We start from the raw sequence: 23,239 nt of genomic DNA on the forward strand, positions 1-23,239 counted from the left end.
GAGTGCCTTACCTCAAAACCGCCCACCTCAAGAAGAGAGAGCAAGTGCTCAAGGAGAGAGAGAGAAAAGAAAGAGCATGGATAGTCTTTTAATGGCCAACTGTGGTACTTTGGCCGGCTCTAGGGATACTTCGGCAGTGAGGTGACAAGAAAGTAATAACAAAAAGGAACACAGATTTTTTTCCTGTTCTATTAAAATGTATGTCAGAGCACAGAATACTAGTATCCCAATAGAGAGAACTGGAACAGGGGGATTTATTCCAAATAGAACAGGAACTATTTGAGATCACTGAAGTGTTAACCCAGAGTGCGTAATTTGAGTTTTATATCTGAGGACCTACTGTATATATTGATTAAAGCACACCTTTATCTTTATCAGGTTCTGGTGGTAGCCAGGACCTCCCTGTTTTGTATCTTCTACTGTGCTTTCCCTTAGGGGATATAGGGAAAGTGGATGCCCTAAGCATTTCACTATTGGTCCATCAGCCTTTTTCACAGATTTTGATGAAGTGAGTCATCTGACTTGAGAATTGAACAAAACTTACCCAGGCCCCATCACTACGATCAGCATGGAAATTTAAAAAAGTATCTTACTGAGATATGCAATTTTCTCATGGATGGGACAACCATGGCATTATGTGGAAAGATGTATTGTAAAAATCTAAGCACTCTAATTTACAGATGTAATAAGGATGTGGCCGTTTGCTTGTCTTCTTCTAGCCCTTGGGACAATGTTCCTCGCACTGATACCAACCATGAGGCATCATTCCTTCCACTGACACAAACAGTGAGGCGCAATACCTCCCACTGATACCAAAGATGGAACTTTATTTGTTTCTCTGACACCAGCGATGGCACAATGGTCTTTCCACTGACACCAACATAGGGGCCCGACCACAGGGGCTACTGTATGTATTTTGTATACTCCCATTGGGACATTTTCTACTCCCACCAACCTTTGTAAACTCTGAAGGACAGTAAACTGCCCCTTTGTTTAGAAAGTTTGGAGACCACTGCCCTAATTTAAATGCTGTTTTATGGAAGTTTTTAATAACAGTAATTCAATAAAGTTAAAGAGATTTTTGATGATATATATTGTATATGTGGAATGCCTATATATAGCACCAGAAATATCCCAGCATGTTTAGAACCCTTTTGAGAATCTGAATGCATTACATATTGAGAAAACAGCCTTGACCCTAAAGTAAAAATCAAAAACCAGAACAAGTTAGAAAACAGAATATGCTCTGAAAATACTATATAATGGAACATCCTGTTTAAGTTGCATAGCTATAAAATAAATACATGTTTACCTTACACAGATAATGAAAATATAATATTTAATACCAGTTCAACCCTCCATTTAGTATCAATAGTAGTACTAAAATGTAAAATAGTAATTTGGTGATATGACATTTATTTGGGTAAAAATTAGGGATCGACCGATTATCGGCAATGCCGATATATCGGGGGCAGATATGCACTTTCCCCGATATATCGGAATTGGCCCCTGAGGTTACCGATATTGCCAATATTTCGGGAAAGTGCTTGTATCGGAGTGATGCCTGCAGCTAGAGGCATCACCCTGGTACCGGCGTCCATAGCCGATGGTCGGCTGTCTTGTAATGACAACCGATGCGACTGAGAAGCTGCTCGGCTGTCATTACAAGGAGTGGGAGGGGACGTCTCCCCCCTCCTGCCGCCTTCCGCGGCTCGCCCGAGTCTCCTGTCCCACCCGGGCATCCTACCTGCATGGCTTCTGAAGGGAAGACCCGTTTAAAGCCGCATTCGGCTCTGATCAGGTTTCTATGTAAAAAACCTGGAAGTGATGACATGACATCACTTCCGGGTACTCGGCAGCAAATTTTAAAAAGTGCGAGCATTCAAAACAGCCAAACTTGGCATTTGAATGCTTTTAAGTGCAGAGGAGGGGTTTGGGGTATTTAAACCCCCAAATCCCTCCACCAGAGTACCTGTGAAAAAGAAAAAATAAAACATTTTTTTTTAAATGTCCGAAAATATCGGCCAATATCGGCCGATACCGATATCCGATGAGCAAAATATTGGTATCGGTATCGGCACTAAAAAAATTATATCGGTCGATCACTAGTAAAAATAGCATAACATATTACAACGGGAAAAATACATCATAATGCATCTTAAACATGCCTATCATAAAATAAAGAAATACAAATAGTTTTAAAATAAATAACATAAATCATTTTGAAAAAATATTAGGAGATAACAATTAATGTTTAATGTATACTTATTTAACCAGAACGGTACAACTGCCTAGAAAAAAAGAAAATAGGTGTGTTTATGTATAGTCATACATCTTTCACCAGCTGTTCTTTTTCTATCTCATTTAGAGGTGTCATGTGTTTTTTTTTTCAATCGTTCATCTTAACATCTCACACTCTCAGGTGCTAGAATGTAAACATATGCATGCTTTAGGGGAAGTTTCTTGTCAGACAATCCACTCACCCTTGAACATGTGCGCAGAGCTATACAAAGGTATTTTCTCACATATTTAAAATTCAAATGTGCTGAAAGAAGTGTCTCTTTTTTCACAGTCAAAACAGCAAGGGATTAAGGTTTTTTTTTTTCGATTATGCAATAAATGATGTCCTGTTTTCACAGTTATCCCACTTTGTTTCAAATAATCACAACTTTTATTAAATGCTGTTAAAAATAACAAGTCTTTTATTTGCGGAGATTTAATAGCCATCATTTATGGCAAATGTGTTTGATGATGAAAAAATGAGTACAGCTAATGGTAAACTCCAGGCAAACACCTACATGCTAGGTTGAAATACATATCAGTTAACAGTTTTACTTGCCAAAGTAAAACAAACCTTAGTGCTGTGCTAAATAATATCATATAAAACAATTAAAAACTAATGAATAATAACAACTGCTAAAACCTCAGCTTTGCCAAGTGTGTGCTATACTATAGATCAGGGCTTCCCAAACTTTTTTGGGCTGAGACCCACTTCTGAATACAGTTATTTTTCGGAACCCACTTGCTTGTAATTGAATATTGTAAAGCACTACCGAATTTGCTGGTGCTATATAAATGCAAATTATAATAATAATAATGCATATTTTAAAGGGAGGGGGGTGTTAAATTAAAAATATCAATTTACTACTTTTCAATTTATTATTGAATACACCTGCCAGATGTTCTAAGTGATGGGTCAGAAACCTGTGGCATGTGTGGCATATAAGCGGAGTTGTAAGTAATCAGCACCCTCATAGACAGTATAAGGCAGGCAGAGGACAGAAATAAACCACCCCAGGACAGTGATCAGCAGGCTACATGGTACTCACCCTCCTTCCTCTCCCAGCGGTCCACAGTGAAGGTGAAGCTACTATTTGCTCTCTCCAGGGCCCAGCACACCTCACCCAGAGTCTCCATGATGAGTAGCTCTATGCTGGTCTTGGTGTCCTGGCTCTTCTCCTTCAGATCCTCTACTGGGCTCACAGAAGCTACCATGAACTCCTGACTCCGCCGGGCCACCTGGTCCTCCTATGACACTGAGGCTGCCGTCTCTGCCCGCTATAGCTGAGAGAATCCCGCCGCCAGTCTAGCCACCACCACTGCCACCAGCAGGACTGAGGAGCTGGCTCTGCACCCCATAAACATATCCTACATAACAGCCCACATACGTACTCACTGATGAAAGTATCCTCCACGCGGTAAATGCAGACCAGCCTCTGTAAACTGCGTGGGCGGGGTCCTGAATCCATTGCGGTTTGACTACTCTGGCTCTCTGTAATTTGCGTGGGCTCGCACAGCACAATTTAGGCAGGCCCCGCTCTCAGTGATTTCCGGCTCAGCGCGACCCACTTTTAAAACGCAGCTCGCGACCCACCAGTGGGTCCCGACCCACAGTTTGGGAACTCCTGCTATAGATAACATGTGAATTATTAATACTTGTGATATAATCAGATGCTTCTTTAAAAACATAAAGTCCACACTTATGCAAATTTTATGTAAATATATTGTGATGATCCTTCCCGCCACCGACATCCATGTTGTATAGGGTGCTCACTCTTCCTTCTTCTTTCGTGCAGTTAAATGAACACATCCATGTGCCTCCACAATGAGTGGTGTGTAGAAGTTATATATTCACTGTATATCTATGAGTTCTCTTATTCAGCTTTTTTTTTTTTTCATCCATAAATGTTTGGGATTGTTTCCTTCCTTTGGATCAATAGAGGTTTGCCAATTGTGGGGCTACTGTGTTGTATTTTTCAGTTGAACTTGAACATGTTTTCATTCAACCAAAGTAACTATGAACATTAAGTATAAAGAAAGGATTAATTAGCTGTAGTGGACTTTTAAAGGTTTTTTTCTTTAAGACAAAAAGCCTTCTGTGTGAAGCAGCCCTCCCCCAGCACCCCCTAATACTTACCTGCGCCCCCTCTCTGTCCAGCAATGTCCACAAGTCCCTCGGCTGTCCTGGGACTCTCCCTCCTGATTGACTGAGATACAGCCGTGGCGCCATTAGCTCCCGCGGCTGTCATTTAAAGTCAGTAAGCCAATCAGAAGAGAGAGGGGGCGTCTGAATAAACAAGCGGAGCTACAGCTCGGCTCGGGTGCTCCCATAGCAAGCTGCTTGCTGTGGGGGCATTGGATAGGAGGGAGGGGCCAGGAGCAGGATGGAGGGGCCCGAGAAGGGAGGATCCAGGCTGCCCTGTGCAAAACCAACTGCACAGAGGAGGTAAGTATAACATGTTTGTTATTTAAAAAAAAAAACGAGACTTTACAATCACTTTAACCACTTGCCAACCAGCCACCGCAGATATATGACGGCAGGTCGGCAGGTTCCCTAGAAACGCCGTACCCATACGGCGCTTCGTGGGAGTAATTGTAGGGGCGCGCATGTCAACAGGGAAGCTGATCTGCGGGGCAGGCGGGCACCCGCAATCGCTCCCTGTGGAGAGAACGGCGGTCTGTGTTCCTCCTATTTCGGAACACAGGCCCCTGTGTTGATTCCATAAGCCCATCCCCCTCACAGTTGGAAAACACCCCCTAGGCATACATTTAACCCTTTGATCGCCCCTGGTGTTAACCCCTTCCCTGCCAGTGTCATTATTACAGTAACAGTGTATATTTTTAGCACTGATTACTGTAGTAATGTCACTGGTCCCTCCCAAAGTGTCGAAAATGTCGGTTAGGTGTCCGATCTGTTCGCCGCAATGTCTCAGTCCCACTAAAAATCACTGATCGCTGCCATTACTAGTAAAAAAATAAATAAATAAAAATGACATAAATCTTCCCCTAGTTTGTAGACACGATAACTTTTGCACAAACCAATCAATATATGCTTATTGGTATTTTTTTTTTTTACCAACAATATGTAGCAGAATACATATTGGCCTAAAATTATGAAAAAATTAGATTTTTACATTTTTTTTTTATTATTAGGAATGTTAGGCTCCTTTCACACGGCCGCTCCGTGTGTCCGCAAATCATCCAATCCGTTTGCGGATGATTTGCGGACATAATGTAAGTGAATGGCACTGCGGGTGTCAGCGGAATACCACCCGCTGACATCCGATTTTCCTCCTTTCAGTTCTGTTCCGTTTTTACAAATGGAACAGAACCCATTTTTTCTTCCGTGTAAAACACGGAAAGGAAGGAAAATCGGATGTCAGCGGTGTCATCCGCTGACATCCGCAGTGCCATAGACATACATTATGTCCGCATATCATCCGCAAACGGATGGGATGATATGCGGGCCCACGGAGCGGATGACAGAAATGTCATCCGCTCCGTGGTAAAAAAAAAAAAAAGTCCCGCAGCGGACCTTTCACACGGAGCGGCCGTGTGAAAGGAGCCTTATATAGCAGAAAGTAAAAATATTGTTTGTTTGTTTTTTTTTCAGATCTGTAACTCTTTTTTTGTTTATAGCGCAAAAAATAAAAATCGCTGAGGTGATCAAATGCCACCATAAGAAAGATCTATTTGTGGGAAAAAGGGACATCAATTTTATTTGGGTCGCACGACCGCGCAATTGTCAGTTAAAGCAACGCAGTGCCGAATCGCAAAAAAATGGCCTGGTCATTAAAGAGGAAGTAAACCCGTTTAAAAAATGTGAAAAAAAAAAAAAACCTGTAAAGACAAAGGCATAATGAGCTAGTATGCATCGCATACAAAAGATGAAGGGCAGGTCATAAAAAATGTACCTGTCGTTCATTTATGGGGACGTGGCATGACAGTTAATTAAAAAAAAAAAAATATATTATTATTAAAGACATTTTATTGGTTATTAAAATAGACTATATGATTGCCCATTATAACTCAAGTATTGATTGGGCAATGGTATTTTAATTTTACTGGTTAATATTATTACCTTTTTGTTGATTGGTGTAAATTACACAGAAAATTCACCTTGAGCCGTTTGGACTCCCCTATATAAAGAGGAAATTTAACGGTTAAATTCAGTCAGCGGGAGCAACAGACAAGAGGTTCAGGAGTTTTGACCCTCCCGCCCTCCCTGTATTCTGTTTTGTCACGGTCTTAGTGGTTGTGGGATGTTTAATATTATTTGGTGGTATAGGCTAAGCTTTTTGGCTAGCCTACAGTATATATATATGTATATGTTTAATATTTCAGTTGTGGTTAGTTTGGGCTTAAGGGCCAAGCTATACCATTGTTTTAAATCCCACATGGTATTTTATAATATTTAACCACTTGCCTACTGTGCACTTAAACACCCTTCCCATCCAGGCCAATTTTCAGCTTTCAGTGCTGTCACACTTTGACTGACAATTGCGCGGTCATGCTACACTGTACCCATATGAAATTTTTATCATTTTTTTCACACAAATAGAGCTTTCTTTTGGTGGTATTTAATCATCTCTGGGTTTTTTATTTTTTACAAAAAAAAAGAATAAATACAGAAAATTTTGAAAAAAAAAAAAAAAGTTTTTCTTATTTTCTGCGAGTAAATTTTGAAAATAAAATTTTCTCCTTCACTGATGTGCGCTGATGAGGCGGCACTGATGGGCACTGATAGGCTGCACTGATGGGCACTGATGAGGTGGCACTTATGGGCACTGATGAGGAGGTACTAATATGCCGCACTGATGAGCACTGATAGGTGGCATTGATAGGCGGCACTGATAGGCGGCACTGATGAGCACTGATAGGCGGCACTGCTGGGCACTAAGAGGTGGCACTGAGAGGCGGCACTGACGGGCGGCACTGATGGGCACTGATAGGCGGCACTGATGGGCACTGGCGGATGGCACTGATGGACACTGACGGGTGGCACTGATGAGCACTGATGGGTGGCACTGATGAGCACTGATGGGCAGCACCATCAGTGCCCACACTCAGTGCCCATAGTGCTGCCAGTCAGTGCTCATCAGTGCCTAGATGAGCAGGCACTGATGGGCACTGACTGGCAGCACTATGGGCACTGATTGTGGGCATTGATGGGGGGCACTGATGGGGGGCACTGTGGGCACTGATGGAGGGGCAATTTGTGTATTTTTTTACCTTTAGTAATCAGGGCACTGGTGATCGGTGCCCTGATTACATTGCTGTGTGTCCCCGGCGCTGTGAGGCTCCCCCTCCTTCCTCACACTGCAGGCTCTGTGTGAGGAAGGTGCGCCGGCGATGAGAGATGATCTCATATGTTTACATATGAGATCATCTCTCATTGGACGGCTTGATCACGTGGTGAATGGCCGCTGTGATTGGCCATTCACCACGATCTGTGATCGGCTGTGTCCAAGGGACACGGCCGACACAGATTCTCCCCGATGCGCGCTCGCGGGAGCGCGCGGGGAGAGTCTTTCTGGGAGGCCGTTTAAAAACGGCCTCCCGAAAATTCAAGTCCGCGCTGCAGCCGTATATAGGCTGTAGCGCGGATGGCAGGTAGTTAATAAAGGCCGTGGCCGTTTTTACCAATGCAAGTTGTAGTGTCAAATTTTTTGTAAAATTAATCTAATATATATGGGATATTTAATTATTTCTCTTTTATTTGGAGTTTTTGCCTACGGCACCATAGCTCATTATGAAGTACTTACCTAAAAACGAAGCCCCCTCAGTGCCGGCAGGACAGACGACATGTCCAGCCGTCCTGCTTCCTGGATCTCGTCCTCCGGCCATCTGATTGGCCGGGGGCGCGATTACATGCGCGCGGGAGCCGCCATTCACGGCACTGGGATCCGAAGGAACGGCACGGGTGGCCGTTCCTTCCGAGCGCATGCGCCGATGACTTCATCGGCTGCATGCACTGTAAATATCTCCTAAACGGTACATGTTTAGGAGATATTTATAGCACCTATAGGTAAGCCTTAATACAGGCTTACCTATAGGTAAATGTAAACAAAAGGGGTTTACAACCTCTTTAAGTGGTAGAGAAAAAAAGCTCTTTTTTGACTAACATATACAATTTTTTGTATTTCTGCATAATTTTTATTTACTCTTGGTAAATCATCATAGATCACTGAGCCGCAAAAAAAAAAAAAAAAAAAAACATACAAGTTTTTCACAAACTGCTGGATTTATTTGATGCTGACAAATGAGGGTTACATAAGTAGAAAATATCTAATATGATTTGTTACAATTATGCATGTTAGTAATGACTGATTAGTTGATGGTTTTTTTTTTTTTTCATTATTTGATAGAAATAGATTTACTGCAATGAGTTAAACTGGTAATGGTCATATATCGCTGACCCCTTAAAAGAGGCTTCCTCTGTTTTCAAAAAAAGTGTTTTCTTAAAACAGTGCTGACAAGTGACTTTCAAGAACCATTTGTTTATTTCCTCACCCCCATGATAAATATTCAAGCTAAAAGGATGGTGTTGACAAGTCAGGCACACACCCAGTGTAGAAAAGAGCTCACTGAAACTTTCTAGCTGCATTTGTAAGATTCTTAGTGATGTACCTAAGGAACAAAACAGCATTATTTAATGATATACTGCGGGAGGCATATTTAACAGTATACATCGCCTGCTTTTAGGTTTTTGTTGACATTTTTATTGCTTTCAAATGCAGGCATTGACATCTTTATACATTTAGGCTGAATTATTTTTTAGATTATTATTATACAGTTTGTGCAGCACTTTACTAAAGGAAGGCAGACAGTACAGTTACAATACAATAAATACAGGAGCAATCAGAGGCCCCTGCATGTTAGAGCTTACAATCTAAGAGGGAGGGTCAAGTGATACAAAAGTTAATAAGAGTGGGGGATGGGCTGATGGAGAAAATAAAGGTTTAGTTGTTAGGTGGAGGCAGCATAGGATTCTCTATGGAGAAGGGTTTTCAGGGATTGCCTAAAGGTGGATAGAGTAGGAGATAGTCAAACAGGTTTGGGTGAGGAGTTCCAGAGGATGGGAGCAGCTCTAGAGAAGTCCTGGAGGTGATCATGGGAGGAGGTGAGAGAAGGTGATGAGTGAGCTAAAGAGCAGAAGGTTTTGGGAAGCGCAAAGAGAACAGTTTGGATGAAACAAGGTTAGCGATGCAGTTTGGGGCAGAGTCGTTGATTAGGCAGGGGCGTATTTTGGAGATGTTGCGGAGATTGAAGTGCTAAGATCTGGACAGTAATTGGATGTGCAAAAGTCAAGTTAAAGAAAAAGCGGGACTTTATATAGGCCAAAGTGGAAGGGATGTCTACAAATAAGGCACAATAAATCATAAAAAAGACATATTTATTGATACACAATTATAAAAAACCTTACATGTACATAGTAAAAACATTTGTAGACAAATACTCCATAGAGGAGCGCTGATACAAAGTACCACGTTGATGACCGTGGTCACAGTTAGAGTGCAGTATAATGGTCCCCGGTAAGTTTAAGCGTTTCACACTAGGGCTTCCTCAGGGCCAAAGAGACCAAAAAGACCAGCATTCTACAAAAATATGTATAACAATAACATGTTATAACAACTATACAGGCATTATATCTCAATAATCATATCATGTATGGAAAACATATTTATATAATTACTAACCCAGCAAAGTCAAAGGCAGGGTGAAACAAACATCCCTGGGCCGGCGTTGGGGCCACTATATGGCAGCGGCAGCTATAACATACACCAGTTGTATCCACCGATTGATACCATCAACAAACCAAACATCCTCCACTAAACTAGAGGGTATGAAGTATCAGGGTAACAAATAACATGTTAAGGTACCATAGTACTCTCCCAACATTATGGAACTTATAATCCAAAGGAGGATATTGTTCTTTGAGAGTGTGGTAAGTATTGAGAATCTAAGAAATAAATAAAAAAAATAAAAAAAAAAGTGATTGGATGTGGGGCCAAAAGGAGAGTTTAGAGTCCAGGGTTATGCCTAACACCCTATAGATGTTGTATAACTTTCAGAACACTAAATATTTCTTTTTTTGAATAAGATAATACATTAATTTTTACATTAAAGCGTAACTCCACTTTTGTTGAGAAAAAACATTCCCCTCTGGGTGATCTCTGTACATTACATTATAGCAAACTTTGTTGCAGATTCCTACCTTTTATTATTCTGAAGAAAACATTGTTCCTCTGTGCCTCTGTGCTGAGTGTGTCTAATGGGAGTAGTTTCATAATTATCTATCAGCTGTGGCAGGTGCAGGGCTCTAATGAGGAAATCTGCTGGGCCTGCATCACTTTAGATGTGTTCCTATTGGGAATATCTCACAAAAATGACATTTTTGTTGTAGGGGATACCAGAAATCTGACTTGTATCTTAGGCAGACTTCTGGGAAAATTGGTGAGCCAATCACACAAGCAGTAAATTATATTTCTGGGGTGTGGTCAGTATATATTCTGTGTACAGAACAACTCCAGGTAGCCCAAGAGGAAAAAGGGAAATGTCAGTTGGCAGGCCAACTAGACATAACAAAAAACTGGACTTTCAGAGGCACATCATAAGATAGACAAATGCACATCAAAATTTTTAAAAGAAAATATTTTTATTAAACATAATGTTAAAATTAGTAAGAGGTTAAAACCTCAACACTAAACAGAAAAGTTCAGTACATAATAAAATAGAAAATGGCCACAAGCCATATCAATACACAGATGTAAAATCATAAAAATTGGAGAGTTTATCTGAATAAAGGTCAAAGAATTATACAGTACTTGACTTGGAGAGTATATCTGATTAGAGGTCGGCGTGTTTCGCGGTAAGCTTCGTCAGGACCAATATTAATCAGGCAGTTAGATTAGATCACAACAATATTGTAATTACCCAAGCTTAAGTGTAGTAAGACTACACTTAAGCTTGGGTAATTACAATTTTACAAGTATTACTTGGGTAATTACAATTTTGTTGTGATCTAATTTAATTTATATATATACCCATAGAAAGAGTATCTAACTAATTATATACCATGTGTCTTTAAATACAGGTTAAATACATGAGCTTATAATGCCTGTCTAAGGTGTCCTACTTCTTACCTGTCCCCTGTGTCTGCCCAAAAGCCACTTTGTTGCCATGCACATATGGAGAAGTTTTGGTTCACTTTACTGACGCACATGCATATATAACATATATTGAACCACTTATGTTATGATACCCTTTTGTACATTGGTCTGAACTTGATTGCTAATTTTTGTTCTTTTGCCTTAAGAACTGTCCTGATTAATATTGTTCCTGACGAAGCTTACCACGAAACGCGTCAACCTCTAATCAGATATACTCTCCAAGTCCAGTATAATTCTTTGACCTTGAATCAGATAAACTATTCAATTTATATGATTGTACATCTGTGTATTGATATGGCTTGTTGCCATTTTCCATTTTATTATGTACTGAACTTTTCTGTTTAGTGTTGAGGTTTTCACCTCTTACCAATTTTAACATTATGTTTAATAAAAATATTTTCTTTTAAATATGTTGATGTGCATTTGTCTATCTTATGATGTGCCTCTGAAAGTCCAGTTTTTTGTTATGTCTAGTTGGTCCGCCAACTGACATTTCCCTTTTTCCTCTTGAGTTAGTTTGGATTATGGCACCCGTTTGGTAGCTCATTTTCATTTGTCAACACCAGGTAGCCATATTGCATTGCATTTTCAGAAAATTACAATGGCTGCAAATTGAGAAGGAAAGGTAATTTTTAATAACTTTTAATTACGATTTCAATTATGATTTGTGTCGCAATTGCCTACGCTATATTGTTTTTTCATAATTAGCTATTTTTTTCCCCCACGAAAGTGGAGTTACCCTTTAAGTGAAGCCTGGATGGATGAAAAATGGACATACAAAACGGACCCTAAAAAGTGTCATCCGTGTCCGCTTAAAAAAATAAAACTCACTGAGCGGAAAGAAAAATGGACCCGCCCTTGTGAAAGGACCCTTAGTGAACACAGAGAAGCATTTAGGCTCCGTTCACAGTTGTGCAGTTTCAGATGCGACTTGAGTCACACAGAATCGCATGACTATAGCAATTGTTTTCAATGGTGTCCATTCACATCAATGCAGCTCAGCACAGCTTGATTTTGTAAAATGTTCCTGTACTACTTTGGTGCAATTTTAGTGTGTTTTTTAGCCCCATAGAATATGCAAACCCCATCCAAGTTGCACTATATAATCACACTGAAAAATCCGGTCAAAATGTAATTGCAACAGGGCTGATAACACTGATTGGGGTAAAGGTGAACAGGGCTGATAACGTTGATTGGGGTAATGGTGCACAGGGCTGATAACACTGATTGAGGTAAAGGTGCACAGGGCTGATAACACTGATTGAGGTAAAGGTGCACAGGGCTGATAGCACTGATTGAGGTAAAGGTGCACAGGGCTGATAACACTGATTGAGGTAAAGGTGCACAGGGCTGATAACAATGATTGAGGTAATGGTGCGCAGGGCTGATAATGCTGATTGTGGTAATGGTACACAGGGCTGATAACACTGATTGGGGTAATGGTGCGCAGGGTTGATGATAACACTAAATGGGGTAATGGTGCGCAGGTCTGATAACGCTGATTGGGATAATGGTGCACAGGGTTGATAACACTAAATAGGGGAAATAGTGCGCAGGGCTGATAACGCTGATTGGGATAACGGCAGCTCAGCACAGCTTGATTTTGTAAAATGTTCCTGTACTACTTTGGTGCAATTTTAGTGTGTTTTTTAGCCCCATAGAATATGCAAACCCCATCCAAGTTGCACTATATAATCACACTGAAAAATCCGGTCAAAATGTAATTGCAACAGGGCTGATAACACTGATTGGGGTAAAGGTGAACAGGGCTGATAACGTTGATTGAGGTAATGGTGCACAGGGCTGATAACACTGATTGAGGTAAAGGTGCACAGGGCTGATAACACTGATTGGGGTAAAGGTGTGCAGGGCTGATAACACTGATTGGGGTAATGGTGCGCAGGGCTGATATCGCTGATTGGGGTAATGGTGCGCAGGGCTGATAACACAGATTGGGGTAATGGTGCACAACGCTAATAACACTGATTGGGGTAATGGTGCACAGGGCTGATAACACTGATTGGGGTAATGGTGCGCAGGGCTGATATCGCTGATTGGGGTAATGGTGCGCAGGGCTGATAACACAGATTGGGGTAATGGTGCACAACGCTAATAACACTGATTGGGGTAATGGTGCGCAGGGCTGATAACGCTGATTGGGGTAATGGTGCGCAGGGCTGATAATTCTGATTTATGTAATGGTGCACAGGGCTGATAACGCTGATTGGGGTAATGGTGCGCAGGGCTGATAACACTGATTGGGGTAAAGGTGCACAGGGCTGATAACACTGATTGGGATAATGGTGCACAGGGCTCATAACTCTGATTGGGGTAATGGTGCGCAGGGTTGATAACACGAATTGGGGTAATGGTGCGCAGGGCTGATAACACTGATTGGGGTAAAGGTGCACAGGGCTGATAACGCTGATTGGGGTAATTGTGCGCAGGACTGATAACACTGATTGGGGTAATGGTGCGCAGGGCTGATAACACTGATTGGGGTAATGGTGCGCAGGGCTGATAACGTTGATTGGGGTAATGGTGCGCAGGACTGATAACACTGATTGGGGTAATGGTGCGCAGGGCTGATAACACTGATTGGGGTAATGGTGCACAGGGCTGATAACGCTGATTGGGGTAATGGTGCACAGGACTGATAACACTGATTGGGATAATGGTGCACAACGCTAATAACCCTGATTGGGGTAATGGTGCGCAGGGCTGATAACACTGATTGGGGTAATGGTGCACAGGGCTGATAACGCTGATTGGGGTAATGGTGCACAGGACTGATAACACTGATTGGGATAATGGTGCACAACGCTAATAACACTGATTGGGGTAATGGTGCGCAGGGCTGATAACACTGATTGGGGTAATGGTGCGCAGGGCTGATAACGTTGATTCTTGTAATGGTGCGCAGGACTGATAACACTGATTGGGGTAATGGTGCGCAGGGCTGATAACACTGATTGGGGTAATGGTGCACAGGGCTGATAACGCTGATTGGGGTAATGGTGCACAGGACTGATAACACTGATTGGGATAATGGTGCACAACGCTAATAACACTGATTGGGGTAATGGTGCACAGGGCTGATAACGCTGATTGGGGTAAAGGTGCACAGGGCTGATAACGCTGATTGGGGTAATGGTGCGCAGGGCTGATAACGCTGATTGGGGTAATGGTGCGCAGGGCTGATAACGCTGATTGGGGTAATGGTGCGCAGGACTGATAACACTGATTGGGGTAATTGTGCGCAGGGCTGATAACACTGATTGGGGTAATGGTACGCAGGGCTGATAACACTGATTGGGGTAATGGTGCGCAGGGCTGATAACACTGATTGGGGTAATGGTGCGCAGGGCTGATAACACTGATTGGGGTAATGGTGCAGAGTTGACAGTAATTTAAAGTTGTAAAGGTAGAAGGTTTTTTTTTTATCTTAATGCATTCTATGCATTAGTATAAAAAGCCTTCTGTGTGCAGCAGCCTCCCCAATACATACCCTCGGCCGTCTCTCCCTCCTGATTGGCTGAAAAACAGCAGTGGCTGATAATGCTGATTGGGGTAATGGTGCACAGGGCTGATAACACTGATTGGGATAATGGTGCACAGGGCTCATAACTCTGATTGGGGTAATGGTGCGCAGGGCTGATAACGCTGATTGGGGTAATGGTACGCAGGGTTGATAACACGAATTGGGGTAATGGTGCGCAGGGCTGATAACACTGATTGGGGTAATGGTGCGCAGGGCTGATAACACTGATTGGGGTAAAGGTGCACAGGACTGATAACACTGATTGGGGTAATGATGCAGAGTTGACAGTAATTTAAAGTTGTAAAGGTAGAAGGTTTTTTTTTATCTTAATGCATTCTATGCATTAGTATAAAAAGCCTTATGTGTGCAACAGCCTCCCCAATATGTACCCTCGGCCGTCTCTCCCTCCTGATTGGCTGAAAAACAGCAGTGGCACTATTGGCTCCCGCTGCTGTCAATCAAAGTCAGTTAGCCAATCAGGAGAGAGAGGGGATGGGGCAGAATGGCTGCTCTATGTCTGATCTGACACATGGATCTGCAGCTCGGCTCGATACCCCCCATAGCAAGCTGCGTGCTCTGGGGGCACTCGACAGGAGGGAGGGTCCTGAGAAGTGGAGGATCTGGGCTGCCCTGTGCAAAACCACTGCACAGAGGAAATAAGTATAATATGTTTGTTATTTAATAAAAAAAAAATACAAGACTTTACAAGCACTTTAGGAGCTCACTGGATTTCTGGCAGGATCCACAGGTAAGTTTTTGTACTTGTAGAAAGTGTTCTTAGCTATTAAACAAGAAAACAAATGCAGCCATCCCACCTAAGGATTGGTAAGCTCCTATATACTACCATTTTTGTTCTTGAAACAAAATCTATCCTAGGTTTGTTTTGCTTGAATACTCAATTATTTACTCCACTGGGTAAGTATTAAAAATCATGCCTAATGTGATGGTAAACTGTTATGAATGTGATCTAAATCACTTTGCAATCCACTGTTAGTATAGCAGAATGTGTAGAGAGCTATCTGCCTAAACAGGAGGTATGACATGACTGACCTAATAGGTAACTGGTTCCTTGATTTTCTATGTGGCCGGCTCACTGGCATGCTCTGCATCACAAACATGAACTGGTTAATGTTCCTTTGGACCTCTTTACCATTTTACTGAGCAAATTGGGTGAAGCAAATTTCTACTTCTCAGTAAATTTCTACTTCTCAGTAAATTTCCACTTCTCAGATATCGGAAACCAATCAGCGGGATTTGCGGCAAGTTTTGACTCCTGCCAATTAAATGCCTTTGCTCATTTATAAACATAGTTGTCGAGATGGTTTTGTTTGTTTGCATTGGACCAAAACCTATGCAGTCTGTGAAAGACTAAACTTGCCAATTTGTGCTTTGCTTGTGTATGAACTCGTGTTTGTATGCTTCATAACCTTAATATTTTACTATTCTTAGTGGTTGTTTTGGTGTATCTCATGGTCCCTGTTGTCTCAGGTCTCATTTTAATGTTGTCCAATAAAATCATGTCATTTTAGATAGATCTCTTCTTTGTATATTGTTAACATTTACATCTTTGTGATATCGTAAAGTCCCAAATCCTCGTTTCTTCGCACTGTGGTGGGTCCTGCTTTACTAAACCTGCCAATTAAAGTATAACTAAATTAAAAACCATTTTTTTTAGATCTGGATAGAGTTGATGAGGTGTTAGAACCCCTGTCCTTGTCCCTGTTTGGAAGGTTCACTCTTTCTAATTGTCCTAATCACCAATGTCACTCAGAATGAAAGTGAAGGTAAATCCAAAATTTTGAGTTGCCACCAGAACAATAACATCCTGGGGTATTTTTAAATGGGGACACTTGTTCCTATGACAAGTAGGATGGGGTTTCCTCACATTAGAGAGCTATTCTCTCACTTCTTGTTGAGGCTGTAGATACAAAACAAAGAAAGGGCGCACCAGCCTTGCGCATTATCCTCAGCGAGTTTATTAAAGATATCAAGATAAAAATCAGCTACTCACAAACATTCGTGAAAATCAAGCACATCAATTCCATAAAGCCGCCTCATTGCAGGAGTCCGATATCTCATAGAAGCAGAGGGCTCACGCGTTTCGAGGCTGTGCCTCTTTCTCAGCCTGAGGCTCTGAGGAAGAGGCACAGCCCCGAAACGCGTCAGCCCTCTGCTTCTATGAGATATCGGACTCCTGCAATGAGGCGGCTTTATGGAATTGATGTGCTTGATTTTCACGAATGTTTGTGAGTAGCTGATTTTTATCTTGATATCTTTAACCACCTCAATACTGGGCACTTAAACCCCCTTCCTTCCCAGACCAATTTTCAGCTTTTAGCGCTGTTGCATTTTGAATGACAATTGCGCGGTCATGCAACATTGTACCTAAACCAAATTTATGTCATTTTTTCCCCACAAATAGAGCTTTATTTTGGTGGTATTTGATCACCGCCAGGTTTTTTTTTTTTTTGGTGCACAAATAAAAAAGAAGGAAAAGTTTGAAAAAAAAAAAGTTTTTTTGTTTAGGTTATAAAATTTTGTAAATAGATACGTTTTTTCCTGCACTGATGAGCACTGATGACGCCGCACTGACAGGCACTGATGAGGAGACACTGATGGGGTGGCACTGATATGCAGCACTGATGGGCACTGATAGGTAGCACTGATATGCAGCACTGATGGGCACTGATATGTGGCACTGATAGATAGCACTGATATGCAGCACTGGTGGGCACTGATAGGCAACACTGATGGGCACTGATAGGCAGCACTGATGGGCACTGATCGGCGGCACTGATGGGCACTGATGGGCACTGATAGGCGGCACTGATGGGCACCACTGATGGGCGGCACTGATCGGCACTGATGGGGGGCACTGATGGGCACTGATAGGCAGCACTGGTGGGCAATAATGGGCACTGGTGGGCGGCACTGATAGATGGCAATAACGGGCACTGGTGGGCAGCACTGATAGATGGCATTGGTGGGCAGCACTGATAGGGGGGCACCACTGGCAGGCTCTCTGAGCCCTGTTTCCCATCCCTGGTGGCCATGGTGGGCATCCCTGGTGGTCATGGGTGGGCATCCCTGGTGGCTCTAGTGGCATCCCCTCCCCCCAGGGCTGCACTGGTAATCAATCATCTGATTACCAGCACAGACCCCCCCTGTGATCAGTGAGTAATTAGAAATACTCACTGATCACCCCGGCTGCAGAAACGATCCTCTGATCTTCTCCTCACTGACAGGATCTGTCAGGAGGAGAAGAGATCAAAGCCGTTACAACGGCTGTATTGACATTACATGACGGCTGTGATTGGTCACAGCCGTCATGTGATCAGGAGGGCCAATCACAGGGCCCTCCTGCCGAGTCTCGTTGCTCTGTGTCCTAGGGACACAGGCACATCGAGATCGCGCCGCTGCGCGTGCCCGCGGCGGCGCGATCTCTCTCCTTCTGAAGGACGTTCCGGAACGTCCATTCAGAAGGAGGAAGCTCCCACCCGGCCGTATATGTACTATGGCCCGGGTGGGAGGTAGTTAATAAACTCGCTGAGGATAATGCGCTAGGCTGGTGCGCCCTTTCTTTGTTTTGTATCTACAGTGTCTGGTTGACCGCCCCGGTCCTAAGGGGCAGCAAAGCCTAGCCATAATGGATGCCAAGTGTGAGTACGAGTTCCGGGATTGAGGCAGCCTGAGGACCGGGTTCTGAGCGCAGGAGTGGGGTGCTGAATAGCACTTATCTCTTTTCTTGTTGAGGCTACAGGACAGGCGGTCAAGGGAAATCTCCCTTTTTTGACACAAACGACAAAAAAAAACTGGCACCAGTCTAAACCCTACCGTACTTTATACAAAATGAAAACGAGTTTTGGTTTTAGATACCCATTAAATCCTAATTGAGGGAAATGCACAAATTGTACTATAAATTAAGCGCAAAGTAACTCTAGTTTTGTACCATCAAATTGTCAAATATATTATATACGATTTTCAATACATCATAATAAAATAAAAAATCGTTCCTAGCATATCCAGTTCCAAGGTATTATGCTAATTGCAATCCCTCAATAAACCTTGAGTGACAAACATTGTGATTTAATTTATTTGCAAGTATTATCTTTTATTGGAATAACCTTCACATAAAGGACATTGCATAGCTTAGCAGTACTGCTATAACTAACTATGTCTTTAGCATCTTTTCCGTTAATATAAAACTTTTGTTTCAATCCTTTAATTATTAAGGCTTGTAAATCACTACAGTATATTGTGTATCAGTGATCCAGAAAAGGCATTCAGCTGCTGATGTTAGATTTACGTCAGGGTGACAGAGGGTCAGCATGACAGCCAGACAACTAGTATTTTCAGAAGAAGGTCAACAGTGGCAGACACTAATTTGTCTCTCCTGACAGGTTGTCCTTGAACATGGTATTGATCAGTTACACGAGGCATGTTAAGGATTCCCTCCATCCCCATTCAAAATGTGACAGATCCACGGCCATATTTAGGAAATCATTCTTGTATAACAGGAAGGCATTATTACACTGAGAGCAATTGACCTTCAAGGTTGTTTTATGCTCCCTTTACTTGCACAAAACCAGAGTGATTTCAGCTCAACTAATTTTGTCATGAAATTACAGATTTTAATACATTTTTTTATTTATTTTTATTTTGAGTTTTTCTTATTTGTGTGTGTGTGTGTGTGCATGCATGCGTGCGTGTGTGCGTGCGTGCGTGTTTGCGTGTGTGTGTGTAGGAGGTGTGTTTAGTGAAGTTTCCTTTATTTCAGTAGGTGTTCTTTAAAATTTGGTTTCTGTGTGTTTGTATTTGTGTACTGTCACTTTACTTTTATTTTTTAATTTTTTTGTTGCATTTTTTTATTACATTTTTTTTATGTCTCTCAGACAAATCTAAAGTACTGAGACTAGTTAGGGGCTGCTTTTTGGCCCAAGACAGATCCAGGATAGTCAACAGGAGCTTTCATAACCTATTTAGTCTATTACACCTTTAGGCTGTATTTACATCTCCACAAACTTTTTTATGCATTTTCACTCTGCATGCTTGGGGCATCCCATTCATTTGAACATGCTCAACAAATGTGCCAAAGAAGCTTCCGCACCTTTTTGGATGTTTGGCTTCCCACGTCTTTTTATCATGTGTTTGTCACATGCTTTGACACATATGAAAGCACGCATCTGCTGACCATGTTTGAGGTGCCATTATGATTGGTACTTGAAGCACAATGTGTGTCGTGAGAATGTGTGCAAAAACGCTTGCTTTTGCGCGTGTTCACGGAACGCATAGATGTGAATGGAGCCTTAGAGCTTGCTTACACATATGTTGAATGCTTTTTTTAAATGCAGTTTACAAGGATATGCAAGAGAAACTAATTTCAGATTTACTACTACAAGGCAGCCGCCCTGTAGCAATAAATCTGCTTTGGGTGTTCGGCAACTGGCTAATGTTAAAACTTTGCTGTCATTTGCAAATATACACCAATTACGGTAGCTATAACTTTATGACCATCCACCTAATTTTGAGTAGGTCCCTCTTTTACCACCAAAACAGCCCTGACTCATCAAGGCATGGATGCCACTAAACCTCTGAAGGTATGCTGTAGTATGTGGCACCAAGTCATCAGTAGCAGATCCTTCAAGTCCTGTAAGTAGCGAGGTGGGGCCTCCTTGAATCAGACTTATTTTTTGTGCACATCCCACAAGTGCTGGATGGAGTGAGATCTGAAGAATCTGGAGGCCAAATCAACACCTCAAACTCTATGTTGTGTTACTCAGACCATTCTTGAACCATTTTTTGCAGTGTGGCAGGGTGCATTATCCTCCTGAAAGAGGCCACTGCCATCAAGGAATACCATTTCCATGAAGGGCTGTACTAGGTAAGAAACAATGGGGTTGATTTACTAAAGACAAATGCACTGTGCACTACAAGTGCACTGCAAGTGCGCTTGGAAGTACACTTGGAAGTGCAGTCGCTGTAGATCTGAGGGGAAGATCTGAAATGAGGGGAAGCTCTGCTGATTTCTATCATCCAAACATGCACAAGCAAAAATTTTGTTTTATTATTGTCCTTGCATGTCTCCCTCTGTACTACGGCGACTGCACTTCCAAGTGCACTTGTAGTGCACAGTGGATTTGCCTTTATTAAATAAACCCCAATGTTTAGGTAGGTGTTATGTGTCAAAGTAACATCCACATTAATGACAGGACCCAAGGTTTCCCAGCAGAACATTTCACAAGGCACCACACTGTCTCTGCCAGCTTGCCTTTTTCCCATACTGCATCCTGGTGCCATCTCTTCCACAAGCAAGCTTTGCACATGCACCACGCCATCCACATGATCTAAAAGAAAATGGGATTCTTTAGACCAGGCCTCCTTCTTCTATTGCTCCCTGGTCCAGTTCTGATGCTCATGTGCCCATTGTAGGCACTTTTGGTTGTGAACACAGGTCAGGAATCAGGATGGACACCCTGACTGGTCTGCAACTACGCAGCTCCATACACAAGAAAATTACAATTCTAATTTTTTTATGCTTTCAAAACTTCAGTTCCAGGGATAACATGTTTACTTGCTGCCTAATATATTCCACTGACTTTCAGAAGTCATTGTAACAAGATAATAAATGTTATTCACTTAAAGAGGTCCTTCACCCTAAAAATAAAATGAAAGTCAGCATTTACAAATACTGTAGTCATTATGAAACAGACACATACCTATCCAAGGATCCAGCACTGTCCTCACCCAGGTCGGTTCTTTGCCGGTCTTTGGGTCCCCAGGATCAGCATGGTTACACTGGGAAGCCAGCTGTGACTCCCTGTGGCTTCACAGCTGGCTTCCTACAGAGCATGCGCTGAGGCACGCTGCTCTTTGTGAATGGTCCCGCAGCCTTCTGGGACCTGTGACACATCCCAGAAGACTGTGGGAAAGTGTGTATCTGTGGGGGGGGGGGGGGGTATAAATATTATATGCCACATGTGGAAGAGGAGAGGTGAAGGATTACATAAAGTGGAACTTCCCCTGTAGTCTGTAAAGTTTCAGTAAGTTTTCTGTAAGTTATAGCTAATCAGTGTATGCCCAAGACACATACAATACCCAGGTTCCTCTGTAAAGTGTGGTCTTTCCCTATACATAGTGTTGTGCTTCTATACATATGTATTCCTAATGCCTACTCCAATATTGATCCAAAGAGAGACAAATTGTATACTGCACTTTTTATTAAGATGCTTTGCTCATTACATTTCTTTGCCTCTGGGTTTCTTCAATCAGCTGAAATTTGTTCAGAATTTCAATCCACTTTTATTGTATTGGTAGTCAAGTCTGGTAAGTACTGAAAGTGCGGAACCTCCTAAAAGAACAATATATACAAACCAGACAAGTGAATGAAGACATAAAGAAAAGAATAGCTTATTTGTTTATTTATTAGAAATTAAAAGCTACAATCAGTAATGTATTTAGAGGGAGTAAAGCTGACTATAAGTGAGTACAAATATCTCTTTGAAAGATGGATAGTGAAATGCTGGGGTTGAATTACTAAAGCCAAATAGATTGTTCACTTTGCAAGGGGAATTGCATGTTGCAAGGGGAATTTCGCCAGAGCTTAGTGAATGAGATGAAGCACTGCTGACTTCCATAATTCAATTAAAAACAAAAAAGTTTGTTTTTTTTTTTTTTATTTACATTGCATATGATTGGTATTAACCACCTCCCACCCGGCCACTGTACATATACGGCCGGGTGGGAGTCTCGTCCTTTTGATCAGATGTTCCCGAACGTCCTGCAGAAGGAGCGAGATCGCGCCGCAGTGGGCATGCGCAGCGGTGCAATCTCGATGTGCCTGTGTCCCTCGGACACATAGCAACAAGTTTTGGCAGGAGGGCCCTGTGATTGGCCATCCTGATCACATGACGGCTGTGTCCAATCACAGCCGTCATGTAATGTAAATACAGCCGTTGTAACGGCTCTGATCTCTTCTTCTCCTCACACAGATCCTGTCAGTGAGGAGAAAAAGATGATCTGTGCTGCAGCCAGGGGATCAGTGAGTTTTACTAATTACTCACTGATCACAGGGGGGGTCTGTGCTGGTAATCAGAACATTGATTACCAGTGCAGCCCTGGGCGGGGGGGGGGCCACTAGAGCCACCAGGGATGCCCACCCATGACCACCAGGGATGCCCACCATGGCCACCAGGGCTCAGAGAGCCTGCCAGTGATGCCCTCCCTATCAGTGCTGCCCACCAATGCC

The sequence above is a fragment of the Pelophylax lessonae genome, assembly GCF_965119305.1.
Source record: "Pelophylax lessonae genome assembly, chromosome: 1".
Taxonomy (NCBI): Eukaryota; Metazoa; Chordata; class Amphibia; order Anura; family Ranidae; genus Pelophylax; species Pelophylax lessonae.